This window comes from Lissotriton vulgaris, chromosome 9, assembly GCF_964263255.1.
Source record: "Lissotriton vulgaris chromosome 9, aLisVul1.2, whole genome shotgun sequence".
NCBI classification, from domain to species: domain Eukaryota; kingdom Metazoa; phylum Chordata; class Amphibia; order Caudata; family Salamandridae; genus Lissotriton; species Lissotriton vulgaris.
In genome coordinates, this window is record NC_141697.1 from 350,770,682 (window position 1) to 350,797,252 (window position 26,571).

Below are 26,571 nucleotides of genomic sequence, written 5' to 3' on the forward strand. Positions count from 1 at the left end.
ACAATGTCACGGCACAGGTAATGGGCCTCCTCGCAATGATGTACCACATGTCAGAGAAAAAAAGCATCCTGCGGGACTATCCCGGAATCCTACATGGACTAGGGAAACTAAAAGGATGACAAATAACAGTACACATCAATGAAGCAGTAAATCCAGTGGCTAAGCACCACAGGCGAGTGCCGATACACTTGCAACCATAAGTGGAGGAAGAAATAGAAGCATTACTAAGTCAGAACATCATAGAGGGACGGACACTGTGGGTGTCGCCAATAGTGGCAGTGCCAAAGAAAAACACATCCAAAATTTGCATCTGTGTTGACATGAGAATACCAAACACAGCAATTGAACGTGAAAGACACCCTCCACCACACCTCAACGACATGATCGCCTGCCTGACAGGAACATGCCCATTCTCAAAGCTGGACCTGTGCAAAGGATATCATCAGCTAGAACTTGATCCTCAGTCCATATGTATAACAACATTCTCCATGCACATGGTTCTTTTTCGATACAAGCGCCTAAGCTTTGGAATCTCATCAGCGGCTGAAATATTTCAAGAAACAATAAGGCAAGTAATAAGACCGGTGGAAAACAGTCTGAACTACTGTACGACATTCTGGTGTTTGGTAAATCGGATGATGAACAGGACAAAGCATTGCGAGATGTATGCTCCCAGTTAGAACAAGCAGGGCTGGCGCTAAACGGAGACAAGTGCGAAATTGGGCGAGATGAACTGGTGTTCTTCGGACACATTTTCTCCAAAAAAGGAATGCGACCAGATCGCAGCAAAGTAGACACACACACTAGAAAAAGCGAAACCTCCAAGCGACGTTGCAGAAGTGAGGTCGTTCCTTGGGCTTGCCAGCTACTGCGCAAGATACATAAAAGACTTTGCCACGGTAAGCACACCGCTGAGAGAACTGACAAAATAAGGCCAGACATTCATGTGGACAGAAAACTGCAACAAGGCGTTTGAGGCCATCTGACAGGCAGTGATAGCGGTAGACCACCTTGCATCCTTTGATCCGGTGCTATGCACAGAATTGATGATGGAGGCCAGCCCTGTGGGGTTGGGAGCAATACTGCACAACACAGGCCAGGGAAAGAATCACCAAGATGCATAGGGGCCTACGGAAGCAAAAGTGTGTCCGACATTGAGAGGGCGTACTCACAGCCGGAGAAAGAAAGTATGGGCATGTGAGCACTATGACATGTTCATATATGGGAAACCATTCACCATCATAACAGATCATCAGGCCTTGGTAACGATCTATGGAAATCCTAATGCAAAAATACCGCCCAGAATAGAGAGACGGGGCATACGACTCATGGACTACAATTTCAAGATCGTACACAAACCAGGGAAAGAGCACAACCCGGCAGACTACATGTCACAGCACCCTCTACCGCATGCACCAGAGGCAACGTCAATGGCGGAGGAATACCTGAACTTTGTACTAAAACACAGTACTCCAGCATCAGTAACGATGGAAGAGTTGGAAATAGAAACAGAGAGGGATGCCACAATGCAAGCGGTCAAAACAGTGACCAGACAACAGAGGTGGAGGAATGTCAACAACAACAGCGTCATGGAAAATGGGGTGATCAAAGAGGAAATGCTTTTTATTTACAAACAAGGGAACCCGATAAGTAACTGAGGACCACGGGTATCAAGTATTTATAGAAAACAATGGTCCTAAGTAAACAATTATATTTAGGAAAAATTCGATATAGACCTTGCTCTGATACCCACGGGTCTTGTTCGCGCTATACAAAACTCTATAATAAATAAATAAATAAATAAATATATATTCGATGCACAGCCGGACAGAGAATTTTTACTGTGACAATGTTTTAGAATAGTAAGGAATGTACGAATGAACATTACAACAGGACGCAATCCAGCACCCGACACAAGGAGGGAAGTGAGGGAAAACGGAATAACAAATAAACAATTGAACAAAAGAAGTTACCAGCAAAAACTAGGAGCTGTGGTAGCTTGCATTCAGCATTCAATAAAACAAGCTTAACAAAATAGTAACCACAATAATTACACACATTGGACCATAGTGGTACTGTTTTGAAATGTGGACAACGTTTCGATCCCAAGCTCATTAATTCAAATCAAAGAGGAAATGCTGGCATTCAAAAAGATTCATGGGGAGTGCTCAGAAATCAAAAACTGAATAATAATGAGAAGAACAAGAATATGATGCCAAGAGCGCTGAGGAGACAGACGGTGAATTTAGTGCAGGAATCACACAGAGGCATGGTAGCAACCAAAAAACTGCTACGGGAGAAAGTGTGGTTCCCAGGTTTGAACAACATCGTGGAAGCCACAGTTGCACACTGCCATATCTGCCAAGTGACGGGGAACCAGCAAGACCAGAACCACTACACATGTCAGAGATCCCGAAGGCAGTGTGGACCGAGCTAGCAGCCAATTTCTACGGGACCCTGGAAACAGGAAACTACCTGCTTGTGATAATTGTTGTTTTCCAGGTTACCCATTGTGCGACAAGTGTCGTCAACATCAGCAAGCGCAATGCTGCCGGCCATGGATGACGTTTTTGCGGCGTGAGGCTTCCCACAAACTCTAAAGACAGACAATGGTCCACCATTCTGAGAGAGGAGTTCAGAAAGTTCATGGACTATCTAGGGATCCGTCACCGGAAAAAAATGCCCCTGTGGCCACAAGCAAATGGTATGACAGAAAGATTTATGGGAAACATAAAGAAGGCTGTACAAAGAGCCAAACTGACTCAGATATCTATAGGGCAGGCTCTGTGCCAAGTACTAAGAGACTACAGAAACACTCCTCACAGCTCCACAGGACGGTGTCCCGCTGAGCTACTGCTGGACCGATCAAGCAGGATGAGGAAACCGCAGCTGGAAGCAGCAGCGAAGCAAGAGCAAAGCAGCATTGCCACAAAAGTTGAAGAAGCAAAAGCGAATATGAAGAAATAAGCATACGCAAAGAGACACGCCACTCAGGCGCAACTGAAGCAAGGAGACACAGTGGTGGTGCAGCAGCTGAGGAAATCAGACTGCCATTCTCAAAGGAACTGTTGACGGGGACTGAGGTAAAGGGGCCCATGATATGATAACAGCATCAGCAGGACGCTACCACATCACACGAAACAGCTCACACTTCAAGGAACTGAAGATCAGGGAAGAAGATGGAGGAGCAATTGCACCAGGAGGCACCAGACAGGATGAAGGCGCTCAGATGGATAAAGGAGAGACACGGAAGAGAAGAGAGTGCAAACACACCAAAGAGACTGATTGAAGAGATGTGATGTGGTGATCTCTCTCTCTCTCTCACTCTCTCTCTTTCTCTCTCTGACAACTGCTGACGTCGACAACAGCTCTGTTTGTTTTGCAACAAGGGGGAAGATGTCATGACCTGAACACAGGGCACTAGGACCCTGAACAAAACTGGTGGGAGGGGGCAAGGAACCGGACACCAGTTCCACTCAGGGGATGGACAAGGAGCAGACCAACAGGAACTTGGGACGAGACAGGACGTGGGTCCACACGCTGTAACACAAAGAATAAAAGATACCTTATCTAAGTTGATGACTCCTGTCGTGCTTGAGGTCCAACGACACGCCAGCTCCCAATCTAGGTCAATATCCTATATTTGAAAAGAGTGTGATAGGTTGAAAAAGAAGGTATGAGAACATCTGTAGTGAAGGTACAGAGAAGAAAAAAAGCAAAGTAATGTTGTGAGTGGAAGCAAAAAGAAAAAGGACACTGTTGAAGAGATTGTTGGTTATCAATTTGAAAATAGTTCAGGTGTCAACTGCTATGCTAATGTAGTGGTCAATGTTCTTGATTTTCTTGAAGGTTTGCAACAGCAAATAATGGAGAATCAGGTAAAAAGATTGTGTTCCTTGTTGCATTCCGTTTATGAAAAATTGGGAACTGATACAGGTAACATACAAAGCGTTTGTGATGTTCGTAATCTTTTGGATGTATGTTCTGGTTCTACACAATTTACGCAGAATATCCAACAAGATGCTCAGGAATTTCAAATGTATATGCTTACCGTAGCAAAAAAGGGAAAGAGAATAGTTTGCAAAATGTTAAAAATATGCTGTGCTGTAAAAAAATATATTATTAAATATTATAACAAAATTTTCTTTTCTTTTACAGATCCTAATTCAAAAATATACAATTTACCACAATTTAGGTTATAAAAAACAACTGAATAAAATGTGTAGCTTTGTTTATGTCTATTACTGTGAAGGTATGTTTAACTAAGTATTAAAATGCACAATGGCCTGTGCTTGCACACAGGTGAAGAAAGGGGAGATGGATGGAGTAGATTTGTGTGGAAAGATGCTCTGTGGGCGTTTTAAGTTACAGGATAAATTTAACATGAATATTGACTGTCAATGGGGGCCAACTAACCCACCACGAATGTGCAAAAAGTGCCAGAGAATTGCATTGCAGACATTTATAAAATAGGACACAGCTTCAGAGCACCTCTCTGCAACACACCTGTAGGGTATTCAGTAGAGAGATATGGTGGGCTAGTAGGGCCCAGGGAATTTCAGGATTAAAAAAGACAACATTTCTTAACTTAAAACACATCACAGAGTATGTTTGCACATGTCACATCAGGCCCCATCCCTTCCCTTCACTGATCTATAAACGTGTCCTATCAGTTTGCCAAAACGGAAGTGCTTATAAATTTATCTTGTTCTCTGTTTGCAATACTGAAATTATTCTACTTATTACTCATATAGTTAAGCATTGTCCTAGCCATTAACCCTAGCACAAATTAATTTCTTTATAAACTATGCATGCACATCATACTTATAGCGCAAGACACTCTTTCATATATACAAACAGAGGAAAAGGCAGCCTGTGTACCTTTTCTTCTCCATGTAAATACAACCTCATCATACATGCCACTTTGCGTTGGATGGGCGTACTATGAGTGTTGCTGTGCGTGTTTGCACAGAACACTCATAGAACAAGAAACATCTCCAGATTTATCATAAATCTGGACATGTGTGTGAATGCTGCATCATCCTCCAATTGGTGTAGCAAGGCACAACAAGGAGAATTGTTTTCATTTCTCCTCATTTTTTCTCTTTAAATATACACTAGAATGCACAGCATACATTGAAGGAGAAAAATGCCTTCACAGATTATTTCTGTGCAGGAAGGTGTGCCTTTTTGCACAAAAACAAACTCTACACGAAACAGATATCCTTACACCTTGCTGCAAGGGAGCCTGTGTCACCACATGGCTGCAGTTTAAGCAGCAGTGCAGAGGGAAGCACAGACTTGCAACATATTTATGTACATATGTTGCATCCCTGTGCTTCGGAAGTACCACAGCATGCTGTAGCTAAAGAATTTACAGTGTCATGCTGTTGCATTTCTGCGCTTATACATTCACCATACAACACAAATGCATTCTTTCAGTCAATTATGCACTACGCATACATTCATCTAAACTTTCACACACTAGCATACAAATGTAGCTCTTTTTTTAACCAGAGTAGTTAGTTCTGAAAAGAATTTTTGGGGATTAGTTTTTTTAATTTTTTTGAACGATTTTCTGATTTTTGGGGGTTTTTTTTAAATGAAAAAAAGTCAACGGGACGAACAAAACAATGAACTTTAGGGCAAAGAAAAACCTCTAACAGTGATGTTTTTCCAGTGCCCTGCAAACCAAATCAACAGATTGCTCCATATATGTTTTTTGGCACTAAAAATGTTCGCGGGAGTAGCGCACCCACCGCGTCCAACACGCATATGACGTCACGTGGAAACGTGCGACTGTAGCATAGCGTAATACTTACATGTTGCGTATGTGCCACAAGTCGCGTACCAGTCGCATAGCAATCGCGTAGGGAAATTCGTACCCGTCGCACACCCTAAGCGGATCCTACACAACAATACTAAAATGGCCGCTAGGTTCCGTGCAGTGATCGAGAAAGGTGTGCTTTGGGTGCGCGTCCCCAAAAACAATATTGAAGAAAAAAAAACAATAAAGAAATTAGTATAAATGTATGTAAAAGAATATGAAATACTAAAAAAAATTACATATTTTTAATTTGTTTAAAAATATATTTTTATTAAACATGGGTCATTTAAAACAGGATATATAAAACTAAATAGATTAAAAAAATGTAGTAAAACAATATGAAAAAAAAAATAACAATAAAAACATTTAAAAATGATCATTAAAAAAACCTTTGAAATTCACTGAAAAAACCATAAGTTTGAGGCCTGTTATAGTTAGGAAATATCATTTAAAAAAAACTTTAAAATTCACTGAAAAACCATAGGTTTCAGGCATGTTATAGTTAGGAATTCGCATTTAAAAAGCCTTAGAAATTAGAAATTCACTGAAAAATACATAAGTTTCAGACATATTATAGTTAGGAATTAACATTTTAAAAACCTTTGAAATTCACTAAAAAAAAAACATAGGTTTCACACTAGTAATAGTTAGCTGGTCATTTTACTCATACAAAGCCTTTGAAATTCCCCCGTTATATTTAGTTCAGTTAACTATAACTCGCGCATCTGCAATGCACTGCTGATGATGTCACATATTACATCACTCATATACATATATATATATTACCTACTGGCGGTCGCCAGTAGGTATATATAGTTAGGATTTTTTTCCTATGGGATTTCTGAAAATTCTATGTCGAATAACTTTAGCGCTTGTGGACGGAATTGGCTGAAATTTTCAGGAAAATGGCACATTTTGTTTCTGAGCAGCCCCTGAAAATTTGGGGGGGGGGTCATCAAGGGGGGGCTGAGAAAAAAGGGGGTCCCAAAACGCGTTTTTCCCATTCATTTTTCCATAGGGCGGTTGGAATCACTTTTAGCTTGAACGGCTGAATGGATTTACACGAAACTTGGCAAAATTGTAGATATGGTTTGCCCGACGTGCCTTTGCTATGTCTTAAAATATGTGCTTCAGTGGATTTTGAGAAATTAACGTTTTAAAAAACAGATATATCTGTGACAGCGTTCCGGTTAGCGCCCCGGTTCGCGTACCTGATGCGTAACGGAACTTCCGATGAGAAGCGGATTGGCTCCCCGGTGACTGTGAACATTCTAAACAGTCCGGAGCGGCCGCCATCTTGTGTCTCGGTAGGATCGAGACACAAGATGTGGCAAAAACAAAGGGGGAAATGAGCATAAGGGGGCAGAGTACATCCTCCCTGACCCCCTAGGTTTGATGTGGGGGCTTTAAAAGGGCCCCGCGGGGCAAAAAATAATAATTTTTATTATCGTTTTTTTTGCGGGGGGAGCGCTCGGTACGCGCACCGGGAAGCGATCCGGGGAGCGTAATATAGGGAAAATAGAATGAAAGAATGTTCAAATAATGTATGTATATTGATTGTTCATTTTGTTGTATTTTATTTTTTATTTTTTTTTATTTAAGTACCAACATGTAGGTACCAATGCAGAGTCTAAAAATAAAAATACACCGTTTCCTTTGTAGATATCTTGCATGTTGTTTCAGAAGTTATTGTGGTATATGGAATTCATAGCATAGTATGTGAGGAAAGCAGAAAGAATATGGAGGCAGGAGATGAAAAAGAGATGTTAAATACACATTGGAGATAAAGTAGTGGGAGAAAGGAAGTAACTATGAGCAAACTTACTATGTTACACAAAAAAGTTGCACAGTATATTTAAAGTCTGACTTTACATTATAATTAATTTGGTACTAGTTTAAAAAATACATATAAAAATGAATAATGTCTCAAACAATTTTTGAATTATTAAATATAAATTTATTTCTCAGATTCGTTTTCAAAATTTAAAAGAACTTCTAATATTTGATTGTCAGAAATGTGCTCATTTTCAATCAGGAAATCTACTGATTCTACACATTGAAGAAGTTCATAGTCCCGTGATTCATCAAAGAATTCAGAGTCATTGGGTTCAATATCTGTATCTTTGTTGCTTTCCAGAACAATTTCGATGGTATTTTTTTGTTCTCCTTCCATTTTTGTGCTGTAATTTGAATTTTAAAAAAATATATCAGTAGAGATAGGGCACTGTTGGGTTTAACACCTTCGACGCTCATGACGAGCTCAGCTCGTCATGATGTACACCTCTCATACACTCATGACGAGCTGAGCTCGTCATGGAGCATGGGTTTCTGAATATTTCAGCACCCAGCGGGAATTGCTCTAGCAGCCATGGAGTTAAGTTCAGACAGGTAGTTTGGTTTTTTTAACAGTAATTTTATCTTTGGGCAGTGTATGGTATCAGAGTGGAAGTAAAAATATAAAAAAAGTGTATGTGATAAAGCTTAAGTAAATTCATAATTATAGAAGACAAGCCTAACTCCATCTATAACTATAACAGAGAAGTCTATCTTATTCTATAACTATTACACAGGGATAGTCCATGGTCGGATCACTTCACCATCACGCTTTCCCTTGCCCTAGCACCTCTGGTCAAACCCCCCCTTCCCAAAAACACCTGGGTTCAGAAATGGGGAAAGGTAGACATGCCCTCTTTTTGTTCAACCCTGACCAAGACCTGTCCTGATCTATCTGGCCTGACAGCTGTCCCGCAGTTCGCCGCCATTAACAACTGGCTCACGGTGGCAGGTGATGAATTCGCCCCCCTCAAGCGGCTTTCAGTTAAACGGGCCCATGCAGCCAATCGTTGGTTTACTTCCGACCTTAAAGAAAAAAAACTAGCTGCAAGAAGGGCCGAACGAGTCTGGAGAAGAACTTACGACCCTGTCCAAAAAACAATCTACTTGGCCGTCCTGCAAACCTATAAAAATAGTATCCTGGAAGCAAAAGCTGAATATTACACCAACAGGATAATGGTCGCGGAGTCACAGTCGAAGGAAATCTCCTCCACCGTCCATGAGCTTGCCTCATCCACCAGAGCCACGGCTACCATCCCCCGTCCCAATCCCTCTGTGACTCGCTTAACGAGTTCTTTATAGACAAAGTTGCTAAAATCAAACACAACATCCCTCCGCCCTCTTCCACCTTTGTTGACCCTTCCCCTCCCCCCACTACCGTTAAACTGACTAATTTCCCACTTCTAACCACTGACACCCTCCTCCCTCTGCTTCATCGGGTCAAATCAGGCTCTCCCCTGGATTTTGCCCCTGCTAGTACCCTCAGGGAAGTCTACTCAGCCTGCCCTACCCCCCCTCTGACCCTTCTTAATGACTCACTCGCCCATGGTCATGTTCCCAGTCCATACAAATCGGCGGTTGTCATCCCAATCTTAAAAAAATTGGACGCCGATCCCTCCTCCCCCTCTAATTACTGCCCCATTTCACTCCTCCCTTACCTTGCAAAAGTTCTTGAAAGTCACATCACCACTACCTTGAGCACTCACATTGAGGCAAATCACTGCCTCTCCCCCTGCCAAGCTGGCTTCCGCCCCCTGCATTCTACAGAAAAAGTGGTCATTTCAGTCATGGACAAGCTGCGTGAAGGTATCGACATCAACCTTCCGCAAGCCTTGATTCTCCTAGATCTATCCGCCGCTTTTGACACGGTGGACCATACCATCCTCCTTAACCGTGTCAGGGCGGCGGGCATAGAAGGCTTAGCCTTTTCTTGGCTGGAGTCCTTTCTTGAGGGGAGGACTCAAGCAGTCCGTTTGGCTGGCTTTGCGGCGGCCTCTCGCAAGGTAGAATGCGGGGTCCCTCAGGGCTCATCACTTTCTCCTCTTTTGTTTAACCTCTATATTTTCCCCCTTATTTTTATGTTACAGCAACTGGAGGTCACCGTGTTCAATTACGCGGATGACCTCCAGTTAATCTTCAATCTGTCCCACTCACCCTCATCTGCCCTGAACGTCCAAACAATCATGACCCTCATTCAAGATTGGATGAACTGCAGTCACCTCAAACTTAACCCGGACAAGACCGAGCTGGTCCTGACCGGAGGTGGCTGCAGTCCTTGGTCCCCTTCCTTCTGGCCCCCCTCCCTTGGTGCCCCTCCACTTCCCGTGTCCAAAGTAAAAACCCTGGGTATCTTTCTTAATCCCCAACTTACAGTTCACTCACAAGTCAGTTCTGTGGTTTCCTCATGTTTTTTTTCCCTTAGGGTAATTAGGAAGGTTTCTCGTTTCTTTTCCCCCTCAGCTTTAAAAATTATTATGTTAGCCATGGTACTGTCCCGTATAGACTATGGAAACATAGTCTATAATGGAGCCCCTGCATACATGATCCATCGACTACAACTGGTGCAGAATCAGGCGGCCCGCCTGATCCATGGCCTACCCAGATATCATCGGGTCACTCCACTACTCAAAACATTGCACTGGCTCCCTGTGAGAGAGCGTGCCCTGTTTAAACTCGGCTGCCTCACGTACCAGGCCAGATCGGGCACTGCTCCCGAGTTTATCTGCTCTCTCATTAAGCCATATTGTCCAGGCAGAGAACTTTGCTCAGCCCATTTGGCCATTCTTCCCATCCCCCGCTTTAAAAAGCAGAGGTCGGGCGGAGTAAGATTCACAGTCCTGGCTCCAACCTTTTGGAATTCCCTCCCTGTCACTCTACGCACCTCACCCTCTTACCCTTTGTTCCGGAAAAATCTGAAAACCTTCCTTTTCACGCAAGCCTACCTGACTTAATCTCTTAGTTGCCGCCATCCACTGATCACCACTAGCGCCATGAAACCGCTGGGTATGCGAGCGCTGTACAAATGTTTTTAAATAAAAATAAAAAAATAAAAATAAAATAAAATAGTATATAACTATCAGAAAATGTTTTCCTAATTAACTTAAAGTGCACAACATACTTCAGTTTTTAAAATAACATCTTACCTTTCAAAAAGAAGTTTAAGTTCACGGTTGAAATGCACTTGAAATGTACTTCAGGAAGTAGTAGTCAAAATGGCTGTGTTTCTCTCTCTTTCTTTATATATATTAAGGTATATAACCAATCAAATGTCATGAAATAATAGAAGATAATGAAAGTAGCATTTTAATTGGTTGTCAATTCTAACACTTCATAAGTGTTTTTGTTAGGTAATTTACCTCAGGATATTTAGTCAGGCCTACAGCATAATTTTCTCAATGGAATTCCATCAAATTTGGGTAAATGGTAGGGACTGCTATGTAGTAGGGCCTATTCTATATTTGATGAAAGTGTCTCTAGTGGTTTTTCTGTAAATTACTTTCCCACCTTTTTTTAGCGAGCGCTCACCGGTGCGCTCCCCGGTACGCGAACCAGCAGCGTTACGGGAGTCCTCCATTTTGTGTATCGGTAGAATTGAGACACAAGATGGAGGACAAACAATGTTCGGAATGGGTAGAAGGGGGCACGGTAGACACTTTGTGACCCTCTAGGTTTTCTGAGGGGGGCTTAGGACGCTGATATATGCAAAAATAAAAAAATTAAAATTTGAAAAATTTCGCGGGGGGAATGCTCGGTACGCGCACCGGTAAGCGAACCGGGGAGCGTACTTTGGTGAAAAAAAAAAAGTTAGAAAAAGATAAACGTTTTGAATGATCAGAGGTAGGGAAGCAATGAAAAGAGCTATTGGGTTCTGTGGCTAATTAAGGTACTTACAAGTAGGTTCCAATGCACAGTTTTAAATTCAGGATGAATATTCTATTCCCCTCATCGGAGAAGTGCACACCATCTCCTCTGTAGATGTCTTGCATGTTGTAACGCAAGTTATTGTTGTATATTAAACCCATTGTAAAGTCTCTCATGTAAGCAGAAACAGATTTATTCACATGTTTCCGTGCTTTCTCAAATTGTGGAAAAAATTGGTTGGACCACTTCCATTTCTGTCATTGGCATATATTGGAATATACCAAGGCAGTTTGGGGAAAAAGTGTCATCAATTGAAGAAAGGTGTCCTTTAAAAGCATTTCCAGACCAACCCCAGTCATAGTCCCAAAATCAACTCCACCACAGTGCACTATTAAGAGGTTAGGGTTTGGCAGATGCATAAAAAAATTATATTACAAACATATAAAATATATTTTTCATTTAAAAGAATAATACATTTAACAGTTTTTGATATTTGCAATAAAAAACATTGAAATTCACTGAAAAACCCATAGGTTATAGACCATATATAGTTAGGAATTAGCATTTACAAAACCTTGATAATTCACTGAAAAAACACTAGGTTATAGACCATATATAGTTAGGGATTAGCATTTACAAAACCTTATTTTACTCACACAAAACCATTGAAATTCGCATATATAGTTAGTTGCACTAACTATATATCGCGCACCCGCAATCCACTGCTGATGATGTCACATATTACATCATTCATGACATGGTCAGTGACATCACTGATGCCATCACTGATGACAACTCAAATAACATCACTGATGACATCACTGATGACATCTCAAATGACATCACTGATGACATCTCATTTGACATTACTCATCACATCACTGATGATATCATTCATGTGATAATACGATGAACCTCTTAAGATTCTAATATAACCTTAGATACAATCAGTGTAAACAGAGACTCACAGACTGTCACTCATCCATGGAGTTACTCACACACCTAGTCAGTCATGCAAAAAATCAATCACACCTCCATTTCCTCAACTATACAGTTATACACACCTTACTTATTCAAACATATTCTAACACATATTTACTCTCTTATACAATCACTGATACACGTTTTCAATGATCCATGCAGCCACTCACACATTCACTGGCTCTTATACACAGTAATTTATATATGTCAACTCTCACATGTACTATGTTTTACATATGTACTTACTTTGACATGTAGCACTGAGATATTCACTCACTCACCAATACACTAATGCACACAGTCAACCACCCATACAGCTGTTTCCACATGCAGTTTGGAACCCATACATCTAGTGAATCAACTGTTCACACATCTATGCACAGAGTCACACACCTCCCAGCCACCCATACACACACACACTCACTCTCCCATGCAAATACTTGGGCAACCAATCAATAACCCATATAGTTACTCATATAGCTACTGATCAACACATGCAGCAGTTTACAGAACAACAGATATAATGATTAAGCATGGGCGAATTTTGCGAATCTGGCGTTCGCAAATTTTGAGAATTTGCGAACTCGCAATCCGCAAAATCCGCGAATTCTCGCGAATTTGCGGATTTTTTTTTGTGTGTTCGCAAGGATTTCTGTCAGTTCGCAAGGATTTCTGACAGTTCGCGAGGGTTTTGTAACAGTTCGCAATCGCGAACTTACATGTCGGCTCGCAACGGTCACGATTATGTTGTTTCTGCGTCTGGTTCATCATCATAGGTTCCCAGCACCCTCTGTTTCACCCCTGCCACCCTCTGTTTTACCCATGCCACCCTCTGGTACATCAATGCCTTATGCCACCCTCTGGTTCATCATCACTGTAGATTATGGGGAGAAAAAGCAAGCACACCTGCCTGCTTCAACTGACATGAATTAATTTGGGGTTGATTTATTAATGTGTCACTGTTTTAAAATTCCAGTCTGGCACCTGCATCCTTATCTGTAATTTGCTTTCTGTTGCAGTGCAATTTTTTTTTCCAGGACCTTTGTGGCCTACTTGTAGCTATTCTATGAGCCTGCTGTGAGGGTCAGAGCAGGGTCATACAATTGTTGCAACTAGCAACTGAACTTTGGAGGGGCCCTTGTCAGGAAGCACTACAGGGAACGGTTACTAATGATGAGTTTGAACTTTTGAACCTGCTTTCACATTTGCAAAACTCGTTTTTCTGCAGAGCAGCATTAAAGCAACTTTAATGCCCCACCAAGCTTATATGAGAAAGTTGATTTCTAATCCAAAAGTTATCCAAAGAAAATCAAAAGGCCTCAAATCTAAAAAAGTGCAGGCAAATGTCAACCTGAGGAGTTATTCTGATAAAAATAATCATTTTCAGAAGGTCTATGCTGCTTGCTAGTAGATTTCTTGTGCGGAATTGCAATTTTTGTAATTTCGCGAGTGCGAGATTGTTGCTGCCCGCCGCACCTACATGTTCGCAATTGCGATCTTACACCGCAAAGAAAAAAAATCCGCTGCGTGCGAATTTGCGGATTTTGTGGGAAATTCGCGAATCTCGCGGATTGCGAATTTACCGAAAATCCGCAAAATCCGCGAGCGTAACGGATTTTCCGCCCATGCTTAATAATGATGCACAAACTTAAGACAGTTTAGTCACTAATCCATGCACTCAGTGAGACACATTTAATCACTTTCTCATACAGTCAGTCATGCACCTACTAAATCCTTCATCCAGACACTTATACATCCACTCATTCTTCAATATTAAGACATATTTTAACTTTACAGAAACATACAGTCACTGGATGATGTCATCAGTGATGTCATCAGTGATGTCACTGACCATGTCATGAATGATGTAATATGCGACATCATCAGCAGTGGATTGAGGGTGCGCGATATATAATTAGTGCAACTAACTATATATGCGAATTTCAATGGTTTTGTGTGAGTAAAATAAGGTTTTGTAAATGCTAATCCCTAACTATATATGGTCTATAACCTATGGTTTTTTCAGTGAATATATATATATATATATAAAATATATATATATATATATATATATATCACAAATCCTGTGTTCAAAACCCACGCTTGCTTCACGCTGGATCAAAACAGGACACGGACCCAGTTGTTGTTCGGTGCTTTAAATGTTTATTGCAGCCAGATGCCTGAGACGCGTTTCGCGGCGCGAACGCCGCTTGTTCACTCGACATTTGCATTTGAGCGCGAAGGCTTTTTAAAGTGACAGTGCTATTGTGATTCGAATATCACGTGATTTACAAAGTTCATAGATATAGAAGAAACTTGTACTTTTCTGACATAGTCATCGTAAAATACGTTATGTACAATGCGGGTCAGTAACTGGTTTCACTGTTATATAAGTAAAATACATTTTTGTTTAACTCTTAGTTATACGTTAAATTTTTATATCAAATAGTGAAATACTCGTTTATAGGACTAAATTAAATACATGTAAAATACATAAGTCCATTAACCCATTGTATCCTTGATATTCTCATATCCATTATACAAGATTTCTCAATGACTATTGAAAAAATAATTTTTTATGTGAATTTTTACATTTTTAGTGAGCTGTGTGTTCTCGGTGTTTTCACCTAGTTAAAAAAGATTTCTATCTTATTTTCGTTTTTCACTTCTCTTACTTTTATTCACTTTCCGGTGGCTGTGTTGTGCACCATTTCAAATTTATGTTTATATATTGTATAACTTTACCATAATGAGTGTTCACTTGATGTTATCAGCACACATTATCAGGTCTAGTGTTTCCATTACCATGTTGTTATACATTTTTATTGTTCTATCAGTTATGTGTGTTTCCTCCCGTTCCAAATTCTGACAGTATAATGCAATGACCCCTTAACTATCATGCTAAACAACTTTTCACACCATAATAATAAAATATTTGTAAAATATTTACAGCGATCTATCAAATTCATATATGTACATTCTATTTACAACATACCAATAAAAGTGGTGATCGGGGATATTTCATATGTTTAACAATATTCGTCTTTGGTCGTATTTGGAACAGTCTGTCAACAACTTCATCTTTTACTTTTCTTTCCTTCCCTCAGTGGAACATACTCGTATTTGTTTTGTGCACATGGATTTTTCTAGGTTAAGCACGTGTACATATCTTCGGTCAGATTCAATCCATTGGGGTGTTTTGAATCCAATAGAAGAATGTACCGCGTTTCCAGCTTGCGTAACTTATTTTCACGATCCCCACCCCTTCTGTTGGGAGCTATCGCATCAATCAGATAGAATTTCAACCCTTTATTGTTCGATGCATGATGCTTTTTAAAATGCCTAGCAACTGGGTACGTGTTGTCCATATTCGTTATGGCTCGTAGATGTTGCAATATACGAACATGAGCCTGTAATTTACTGGACCCCACGTAGTTTAACCCACATGGGCAGGTCAATACGTATACTATATATTCGCTTTTACAGTTGAGCATTTTGTTGATTGCATATGGTTTTGTTCTGAAGGGGCTTAGGTAAGTTTTTGTATTTACGCCATGTGTACATGCTTTGCAGGTTGGACATCGTTTAAAACCCTTCAGGTTATGGTACCAGTCGGGTTTACCTATTATCTCAGGATCAGACACCACTAATGCGTCTCTCATTGACGGGCCTCTGCTAAAAGTAATGGACACCCTCTGCGGTAGCAGGGGTCCTAGTACTGGATCACTTAAGACAGTAGGCCATGAGTCTTGGATAATTTTTGGAATAGTTTTATGTTGTCTGCTGTATCCGACAACTAAACGAAAATTGTTTACTTCTGAGTCATCTTGGCTAGCTTGAGACCTTTCAATTATATGGTCTGGATTTTTTGCAGTTTTACCAGCCAATAGTGTCTCCCTCTCCATTAGGTTTGTTTTCGCTATGGCAAGGTTTATAGTTTTGTTGGAATAACCCCTGACTAGGAATCTCTCCTTACTCTCTTGCTGGGCTAGCTTTAATTCTTCCTGGGTGCTGCATATCCTCTTGATCCTTAACATTTCCCCGTAGGGAATGCTATTCACTAAGTGATGGGGATGTGAACTCGAGGCATGCAATAGGGAGTTCCCTGCCGTTCTCTTCCTATGCAGCTTAGTTTGCAAGGTATTATTCATTACAAACACTTCTGTATCAAGGAAACTCACCCTTATTTCACTGATCTCAGCCGTGAATTTTAAATTTAATTGATTATTGTTAATTTCTCCCAAAAAGATTTCTGCTTCCTCCTTTGTTCCATGCCAGATTACAAATAAATCATCTATAAACCTTAGCCATAATTTCACTTTTGTCTGTAAGGTTTCAGCATATTCTCCTCCCAGGACCAGTTCCTCCCATTTCCCCATGTGTATATATACCTATTTGAGTCTAATTTATGTTGCTGTATATTTGTTTTTCAGATTTCTTGCATGACTCACAATTTTAGTGACTCCACAAATCTATGGACTGAATTCCCAATGTTACACGATGACACATGTCAACCTTTCCTTTTGATTGGACTGATTAGCACCACACCGTTTTTTGGGGAAACTCCCCACTCAAAACCTATTTTTTGCTATTGAACAGTACAGACAGCTACACTGGTTGATATTCCAGCTTATTAGAAGTGCAGATTTAGAAAATCATGTATGCATCTAATCCTGTCCTGGTCCAGGAAGATGAGGAAGAGCAGAGCCATCTGCCTAAAAGATAGACCAAGGTGTGGTTATGTGTTACTATCCCCTCAGGGTAAAAGAAAGTAGGGCAAAAATCGTTAAATGCACGATTTGCAGGAAAGTTCTGTCTCATGGTATGGGCAAGAAATACAACCACGGTACTAGCTCGATGTGAAAACATCTTAAGACCATCCATGAAAGAGCTAATCTGAGGATGGTACATGAAAGAGTAACTGCTGCAGTTGCTTCAAAATCTACAGCCACTTTACCAGCACCATCAACCTCAACCACCATCACTGTTCCTGCTATATGTCGTAACCTAAGACAGATTGTGACCCACTGCTTGAGATGCCACATATCAGTTGACTTGCACACATCATCAGTGACTGAATATTTGGATGCCATTGCCAATCATCCATGTACATTTTTAGAATTTTTTCACATCCAACTTTTTCTGCATTAGTTTTTGTTAGAAACCCTGTTGCTTTTTGTTATGGTTTTTTTCGCCAGTTTTGCATTTTGGTGGTGCATTTATGAAAAAAACGTTAAAAAAAATCTTGTTAGAACCACACCATCTATTCATGAAAAGAGCTGTGTTTGTGTTTTTATTCTGTTATTGTATATATGTTGTCTATCTCTGTGCCTGGGTATGTCACTGTATGCCTATCTGTGAGCCTTGGTGAGTATGCATCAGTGTGTGCCTGGGTTTGTCAGTATATGCACAAATGTGTTCCTGGGTGTGTTTGTTTATGCATCACTGTGTGCTTGGGTGTTTCAGTGTATTCATTAGTGTGTGCCTGGGTATGTCATTGGATATATAGATGCGTGCTTGAGTGTGTCAGTGCATGTCTCAGTGTGTGCCTGGATATATCAGTGTATGTATTAGTGTGTGTGTATGTGGGTGGGTGGGTCAGTATATTAGTGTTGGCCTAGGTGTGTTAGTGTATGAAGGAAAGTGTGCCTGAGTATGTAAGCATAGGAATAAGTATGTGCCAGAGTTTGTAAGTATATGCATCAGTGTATAATTGGTCGTATTAGTGTATATGTATGTGTGTGCACTGGTGTGTCAGTGGCTGTATCAGTATGTGTATGGGTGTGTCAGTGACTATATGGGAGAGTGAGTGGTTGTTTGAGTGGCTGTATGGGTGATTGAATGTGTATGTGAATGGGTGTATGGGCGACTGAATGGATGTGTGACTGACTGTATGGACGAGTGAGTGCATATGTAAGTGGCTGTATGGGAGAGTGAGTGATTGTGTTAGTGGCTGTATGGGTGAGTGAGTGGCTGTGTGACTGGCTGTATTGATGAATGAGTATGTATGTTGAGTGGCTGTATGGCTGGTTGCATGATTGTATGGGAGAGTGAGTGGTTCTGTGAGTGTCTGTATGGATGAGTGAGCAGCTGTATGGGCGAGTAAGTGGCAGCGTGATTGGCTATATGGGAGAGTGAGTAGTTGCATGAGTGGCTATATGGGTGAATGAGTATGCGTTTGAGTGGCTGTATGGGAGAGTGAAAGGGTGTGTGAGTGGCTGTATGGGTGAGTGAGTGGGTGTGTGAGTGGCTGTATGGGTGAGTGAGTGGGTATGTGAGTGGCGGTGTAGAGGAGTTAGTGCATGTGTGAGTGATTATATGGATATGTGCATGTCTGTATAAGAGAGTGAGTGGTTCTGTAAGTGGCTCTATAGATGTGTGAGTAGATATATGAGTAGCTGTATGGGTGAGTAAGTGGCTGTGTGAGTGGCTGATGAGAGTGTGAGTGGTTGTGTGAGGGGCTATATGGGTGAATGAGAATGTGTGTTACTAGCTGTATAGGTAAGTGAGTGGGCGTGTCAGTTACTGGGAATAGGAATCTTTACAACAAATAAGCTTTTCAAGCATTCCATTACAATGAGGTCATTACAACGACTGTGTTGTTTCAACATGAACCATTACATTGCAAGTCGTTTCAATGACTTGCTTAAGGGGGCGCGCTGGTGTTGGATTTACAATCCAACAGCTTCCCTGCTGTTGCACAAACTGGCGTAGGAGTCCAGCACGTCCCATACAGCAAGTCGTTGAAACGACTTGTGATGTATTGGTACGCATGGTGATAATGCGGTCATTGTAACAACCGCATTGTAAAGGAACCGTGTTGTACGGACAGCATTGTAAATGCTGTTTCCCGTGAGTGGGTGGATGTATGAGTGTATGTATCATTTGTGAATGGGTCTGTCATTAGCTATATGGGTGTGTGTATGGATAGCTCTGTTGTGTTATAACTCTCTCCCTCAGTGTGTACCATGGGAATGTAATTTTGTTGAACATCCCAAAAATAAATAATTAGTCAATTTCCTTACTCCAATAAATGGTGCTTTTCATCTTTATACAAAGAAAATACATAAATGCAAGTTAGTATTACATTTTGTAAAAATTACATGATAAACTTAATTTTTGAAATGCACTAGTTTATATTATAAACAAAACAGTAGACATTTGTTATGCTGTTATGGTGTGTTATATGATATTAAAGCTTTTAATTTCCCCTTTTTTTACTGTTCTGACCTTTCATACTTGTACACCCCTAATCAATGTACTGTATATAGATTCATCCTTAAACAGTGGGGGAAAAAACAATCATATAGATTGTAGGAAAAAACAGAACTGCACAGTATGGAACTACAAGCAACCGACACTATGTATTGCACCCACCACAATTTTTTAGTGAATTCTTTTACCTATAGTTACTTAACTAATCTAAACAAACCTATCTTAAAAATAACTAATTTAATATTAAAAGTGGTACAATACTACTAATAGATATAAAGGGCACTGAAATTAGGAGGACCCTTATAACGACATCACCCCTTGTATGCTGAATAAATTCATAAACACGTCGGATCTACGTAGAACAAATACAGTATAACAATTTTTTTTAGCAATGATCCTTCTTAGAACTTTGGTCGGTGAAGCAAAAGATAAGAATTTGGTGGCTTAAAAGGCAGTTTTTGTTTGAATTTATGATTGCTGTCATTTCATTCCATCCATCCAATTTCACTCTTCAAATTGAGAGTGTAGTGTCCAGATGTTACACTAAGTCCTTCGTGAAAATTTATGGACATAGTAGTATAAGGTCTTCCAGAAATAGATATTTGTCCAAATTTGAAGCTCGTAATCTCTGTCTCCAATTTACTTCAATCTGCTCTGCATCGGTGTAGCATAATTATAAGATATTTTCCACTTCTTCGCATATTAAATGTTGACATAATGATTGAAAATTTAGACAGGTATTAGTTTGGTTAGTTTTTTTGACCAATCTGTAAAAAGACACTGGGGCATATTCTCAAGAATTTATCCCCAAGTTATCGGCACTTTATCACAGCCAAAGCTGCGATCATTTTATCACCCCATTCACAAACTGGTGCTAACAGCCAATATCACCAGTTTTCCTGCGATAGCAACCGCAAAAAACATCGGCACAGATGACCCCAGCAACTAACGCAATGGAGATGCAGACGAGGCGTTCCCTTGCAAAAAGCCACGACAACACCACTTCGCAATATTCTCAACAACCAGCCAGATCGGTGATAAGAACCAAAAACAAGGGGTAAGGCACGTTAGCATCAGGGAATTAACACCTGCTCTGACCCGGTGTAAAGTGCCGGCAACAAACGGAACCAGACAAGGGAGCACATACCAGAGCCACACATGAAGAACTACAGATGCCCTGGAGCAACTGAATATGCAGCCCAGAGACCCCAACAGTGCAATACCCACCGCCACCACCCCCAGGACCTCCCCCCCGGGCCCTACCCCAGGCACCCCTCACTTTGGACAAAGATATTGCAGATCAACTCTACGAAATCATGAACCAAACAATTCACCTGAGGTCGCACAATCACAACACCTAACATACATGTTTGGTCAGAAAAATGAGAATCATTCATTTATCTTAGAATATCCAAATAATTTGTTTATTACAGAATAAACCCAAAACAACTATTCTGAAGAGTCATGGCTGGTCTTCTCAGGACATTCTGTAAGTCAAAGCCTGCAAGACAAAAACCTAGATAAGAAGGAGTGTCATGCGCTCATCAAAGTACAGAGAGAGAGAGCGAAAGAGAGATAGAAATAGAGAGAAAGAGAGAAAGTGAGGGAAAGAGTGGGAGAGAAAAAGAGAGAAAGAGAGAGCAAGAGAGGGAAGGAGAGAGAGCATGAGAAAGAGAGAGAGAGCGAAAGAGAGGAGAGAGAGAGCAGAAGAGAGGGAGAGAGAGTGACGACACCGTGGCACGATGGCGGCCGCGTAGTTGTGGCCGTTTTACAGTGGTGTAGTGAGGGTTAGGAATGAGCCCTAAGGTATCGATGCGTACACAGCCATGAGAAACTCCACGCACTGAAAGAAACCAGGGAAAGCCAGGATCAAGATGATATCTGCACTTACCTGCCGCGGGTCGGCAAAACAGCTCATACAGGCGCCGGTGCTGGCCCTGGCCGTTCTCTCTCCCAGCTGCAGGCACTTCGGGAGCTCAGGAGGGCGGAGTCAGCTTCTTAGGTGGTGGAACGGAGCGGAGCTCGAAGTGGAGCTCAGAGGAGGCATCGGGTGCCGAGGACTGCAGAGCCTGTGTCGCGGTAGGAGTGAGACACGAAGGGGAGACATGGCCCCGAAAGTTAACTCGGGGGCAAAAGCGGCGTTAAAAATTAAAAAAGAAGGGACAGCAGCTGTGGCTGAGGAAAGTGAAGATCCGCGGAGAAACCAAACGCCCCCGGTGGAGCAAGTGAAAAAGAGGCAGCAGGTAGCAGCTAGGACCCGCCAGGCTGCAGCATCAATTGCTGATATGTTTGCTAAAGGCGGTAAGGAGAAGGAGAAGGGGGATAAGGAAGCTGTACCCACTGGTGGTGATAGTTTAACTGCGGAGGTGGAGGATCGGGATAAGGGGCCCATTGACATTGCTGATAGTGTTGTGGGGAGGTTCCCCCTCCCAAGGCCCGAGGAAGCTCACACCCCAGCCATACCCCCAGTGAAGGCGATTATACAGAGGGCCCCCGAGTGGACCCCCCCCCAGCCAGGAGAAAGGCTTCAGGTTTCTGCCAATGGGTAGACACCAAAAAGTACAGCTTTAAGTACAGGAACGGTAGCTGAAAGCTCCCAAGTGCAGCATGAAGGGGGAAAGATGGCTGCGTGGTCCAAGAGCCTCTGCAAGCCTGCAAATCCTCTAATGTTAAGAGGGCAGATTTGACTGAGGAGGGGGCAACGATCAATGTTGGCACCCTGAGCACAGAAACTAGTATTGCCGCCGGAGGTTCTTGTAAAGATAAGGAGAAAGTACCAAGCGAATGCTTTTTTTTGGTATCAGAGGGGGCTGGCTGGTCCGATGAGGACGACGATCGCAGCTCCTATCATCTGGGGGACAGCAATCTGGAATCCGAGCGTGAACCCGAGCACGAACTTCCAACAACAGCAATTAGATCTTTGGCTGCATCAAAGGGACTGGTACATCCTCAACGAGTGCTGAGTTGGGATCACTCATCCACTATGCCTCTGCAGGGAAGCCCTAGTGTTGAATCATCCCAAATGTCACTTCTGGAGATAATCCCTCAAGAAATTATCGCGCATAGGGAGGAAACACGCCAGGACAATCGCAAATCTCAGGCTGCAATGAGAAAAATGCAGGGCGTGGTTAGAAAGCTATCTAAGGACTGCACCAATACCGGGGACAGAGTATCAAACCTTGAGGAGAGAGTGGTCTCAACAGAAGCCGAGGTTGCTGCTGCTACTTGCAAGGTCGATGCTCACTGCTCTCAGGTAGCGGATATACAGTGGAAGCTTGAAGATATGAAGAACAGGCTCAGGCGGAACAACCTGGGATCCTGGGAATTCCTGAGGGGGTTGAAGGATCAAACGTCAGAGCGCATATCATCAAGCTCTTCGAGCAGGCATTTCCTGAGCTCTCAAGCTGGAATTCGCCTGGAGAAATACAGCATGCACACCATACTCCTTTTAAAATACGAAGAAGTGCGAGGGAAGGGGGCAAGCAAAGGGCAATTTTAATCTTTTTGGGCAACTTTGTTCTGAGGCAGTCTATTGCAGAAAAGGCTAGACCAGATGCAAAGAGAACCAGCAAAGGGGTGTCTTTATACTTCGCATCGGAAATCAAAGCAAAGGAGTATCTTGACTCTTTAGGCAAATAGGCATTTATTATATATAAATTCTACAGAAAATATTTATGCATTTCATAAAAAGGTGGGGGTAACGATTGGCTGTGGATTTAGATAGAAGGTTTTGGGGGGCAATGTGTTTATTAGATTTCAGGTTTTCTTAAAATGAGTCCTCACTGCTTACACTGTAAAACCATCACGTACACAGACTAGGTCTGAGCGCTTCACCAAAGAGGGTGCAGGGATGGCATTAGGGGGGGTCGGGCTGTGGTGGGTGGGGAGGGCGGGCTTGGGGGAAAGGGGGGAGGGAGAGGGGGTTTGGTGGGAAAACTAAAAAATTAGAAAAAATGGTGCACTATGGATTCTTTTGGTTTCTTGTTTGGGCAGGTTAAAGGCCCAGTGAAGGATTGGATACATAGGTTTCAGGAAAGCGCAGGTGGTAATATAGATCATCAGGATGTTGAACATTAGAATTTGTACAATTAATGTAGATGGGCTGAATGACTGGAGGAAACGCCAAAGGCTGTCCCATTTTGTGAAATTCAACAGAATCGATGTACTCTGTCTTCAAGAGACCCACCTCCCATGGGCTAAAAGGAAGCTGATGTTCATTAGAGGCTTTGAGCTGGTTGCTTGTTCATCCCAATCATCGTCAATTAGGGGAGTTGCAATCCTAGCAAGTACGTCCCTAGGGGGGTTAAACGATGTAAAGCGGACTGTCTGGGAAGATGGGCAAAAGCTGAGTCCGAAATGAGATATACACTGTGTGTAGTCTATGGGTCCATCAAGATGACCCAGAGGTTTACGACTTCTTGGAAGGAGAGTTAGCCAGTTGGTCTACCCCCACAATACTCTGTGGAGATTTAAATATCTCTGTGGATTGGTGTAATCAATCAATATATGTAGGACGGAAACCTAGAGTCTTCCGGGCATTAAAGGCTCTCATTTGTTCACATGGGCTGAAGGATGTCTGGGGGGCTAAAGAGCCGCACAACCCAGGTTTCACATACTTTTCCAATCCCTTCTAGAAATATAAAAAGCTAGACTACTTTTTAATCTCCTCCTCAGAAATAAATAAGGTAGGCATAAATAAACTCCTGAAAGCGATCTCGGACCATAATCTGGTGGTACTAACCTATGAACTGGATAAGGTAGAAAGGAAAAAAACTAGTTGGACTTTTGAAAGGAGGCTATTAGCGGACAACAGATTCGCGGAACACCTTACGAAATGGACTGGGGAATTTTTCGATGCAAATACGTATAGTACATCACAAAATGGCATATGGGAGGCATTTAAAGCGGCCTTCAGGGGAGAATCCATAAGTTGTTCGGCCAGGTTAAGAAGAGAGGATAGGAGAGAGGTGGAGAGACTAATGGGGAAACTAGCGGATGCAGAAGAACAGCATATTATTGATATTGGTCATGACGGGGATGGTGCTGAGAGTCGATTGTTAAAGCAGAGCTGCAGAAGATGGTAACGCAGAAGGCAATTGGTGAATATCAAACATCTAGGGCCAAGCAATATGAAACGGGAGAGCTGGCAGGTAGGGCTTTGGCGTTACGACTTAGACAGGAAAAAGTTAAGAACAAAATCTTTAGTATACAGGAAGACGGCAAAGAGTATACTGAGGCTAAGGAAATTCTTCAGGTCTTTAAGAATTTTTACCAAACATTGTATGATGAGGAGTGCTGTGATGGCAGCCAGGGAGAGGAGTGTGATGATGAAGGCCCACTATTGGATGAACAAGCGAGAGAAGAGCTGGACAGGGATATCACCGGGAGCGAGATCACAGCTGCACTACAGGAGTTAGCCTCAGGCAAAGCAGCAGGCCTGACGGGATTCCCTTGGAGATATACAAAAGCATTGAATCTGAGATCGTTCCACTGCTTTTGGACCTCTTCAATGGTATATTATGTTCAGGTGTGATTCCAGATTCCTGGAAGGAAACTACATAATAATTTTTCATAAAAAGGGGAAACCAAGGAAAAAACCCGGGGTCCTACTGCCCTATGTCGCTGATCAATGCGGATACGAAGTTGTATTCTAAAATATGGGCTAAAAGACTGGGCAGGATCATTGGCGGTCTCGTTTACCCGTGGCAACACAGGTTTGTCCCAGGGCGAGGTACAACGGATCATACGAGACAAGCGATAGCTTTGTTCGATGCCCAGGGAGCCATGGGGGGGGGGAGATGGCCATGATCCTGCTCGACTCGGAGAAGGCCTTTGACCGTATGGTCTGGGATTTTCTGTGGGGTATCCTGGCAGGGAGAGGTTTTGGGTGTAAAACTATGAGAGCTCTTAAAGCTATGTATAAAGACCCTGTAGCACGAGTGGTGGTTATGGGAGAGAGCTCAGACAAGATAGTAATCAAGAGGGGTACGCTTCAAGGGTGCCCCTGCTCTCCGATCCTTTTCTCACTATACATTGACCCCCTCATCCAGAAGATATTAGGTTGCCCATGGATTAGCCCAGTGGTATTTATTGGTCATGTAAATAAATTATTGGCATATGCCGATGACCTAGCGGTTATCACAACTGATCCTCAGCAGGCGATGCCAGTACTGGCCCAAATGACAAAGGATTTTGGTAGCTGATCAGGGTATTTACTAAATTAAGGGAAAACTCAAATAATTTGTACAAAAATCATTGTTAAAACTGATGCTAGATTTGTGGACTCAGCGGTATACTTAGGGGTGAGAATTAACGCCTCAATGGATAAGATTGTTGCAGACAACTATCTTCCACTCATTAAAACAATAGAAGCCGACTTGAAAAGAATAGACGTGTTACATCTCTCACTGATAGGGAGCATAAACGTCTTAAAAATGACAATGTTTCCCAAAGTTTTGTATTTATTCCGGGCTATACCACTTTTAATAGAGGAGAAAATAATTAAAAGTTTGGAATCAATTTTTATAAGGTTCATCTGGCAGTATGGTAAGGTCAGGCGCTCCACTAATTTCGTGTCACTTCCACGGGAAAGGGGTGGGTTGGCCATGCCAAATCTTAGGTTATATCATTGGACCTGTCTTTTGATACAAATGACTATCCTTTTTCAATCCAATGTAAACCCTGCTGTCGAAAATGGCGATATTCAGAGCCCCCCCTTCTATTTTTGAGCTTTTGTTGGGGAGAAAGTCTGTTGGTCTATTGATGTGCGAAGTTGATCTCGCCCTACTTCTGAATAAAAAAAAAAATTCGGTCCATAAATTTGAGGGCTCAGCATTACAAAACATTGTTTAATC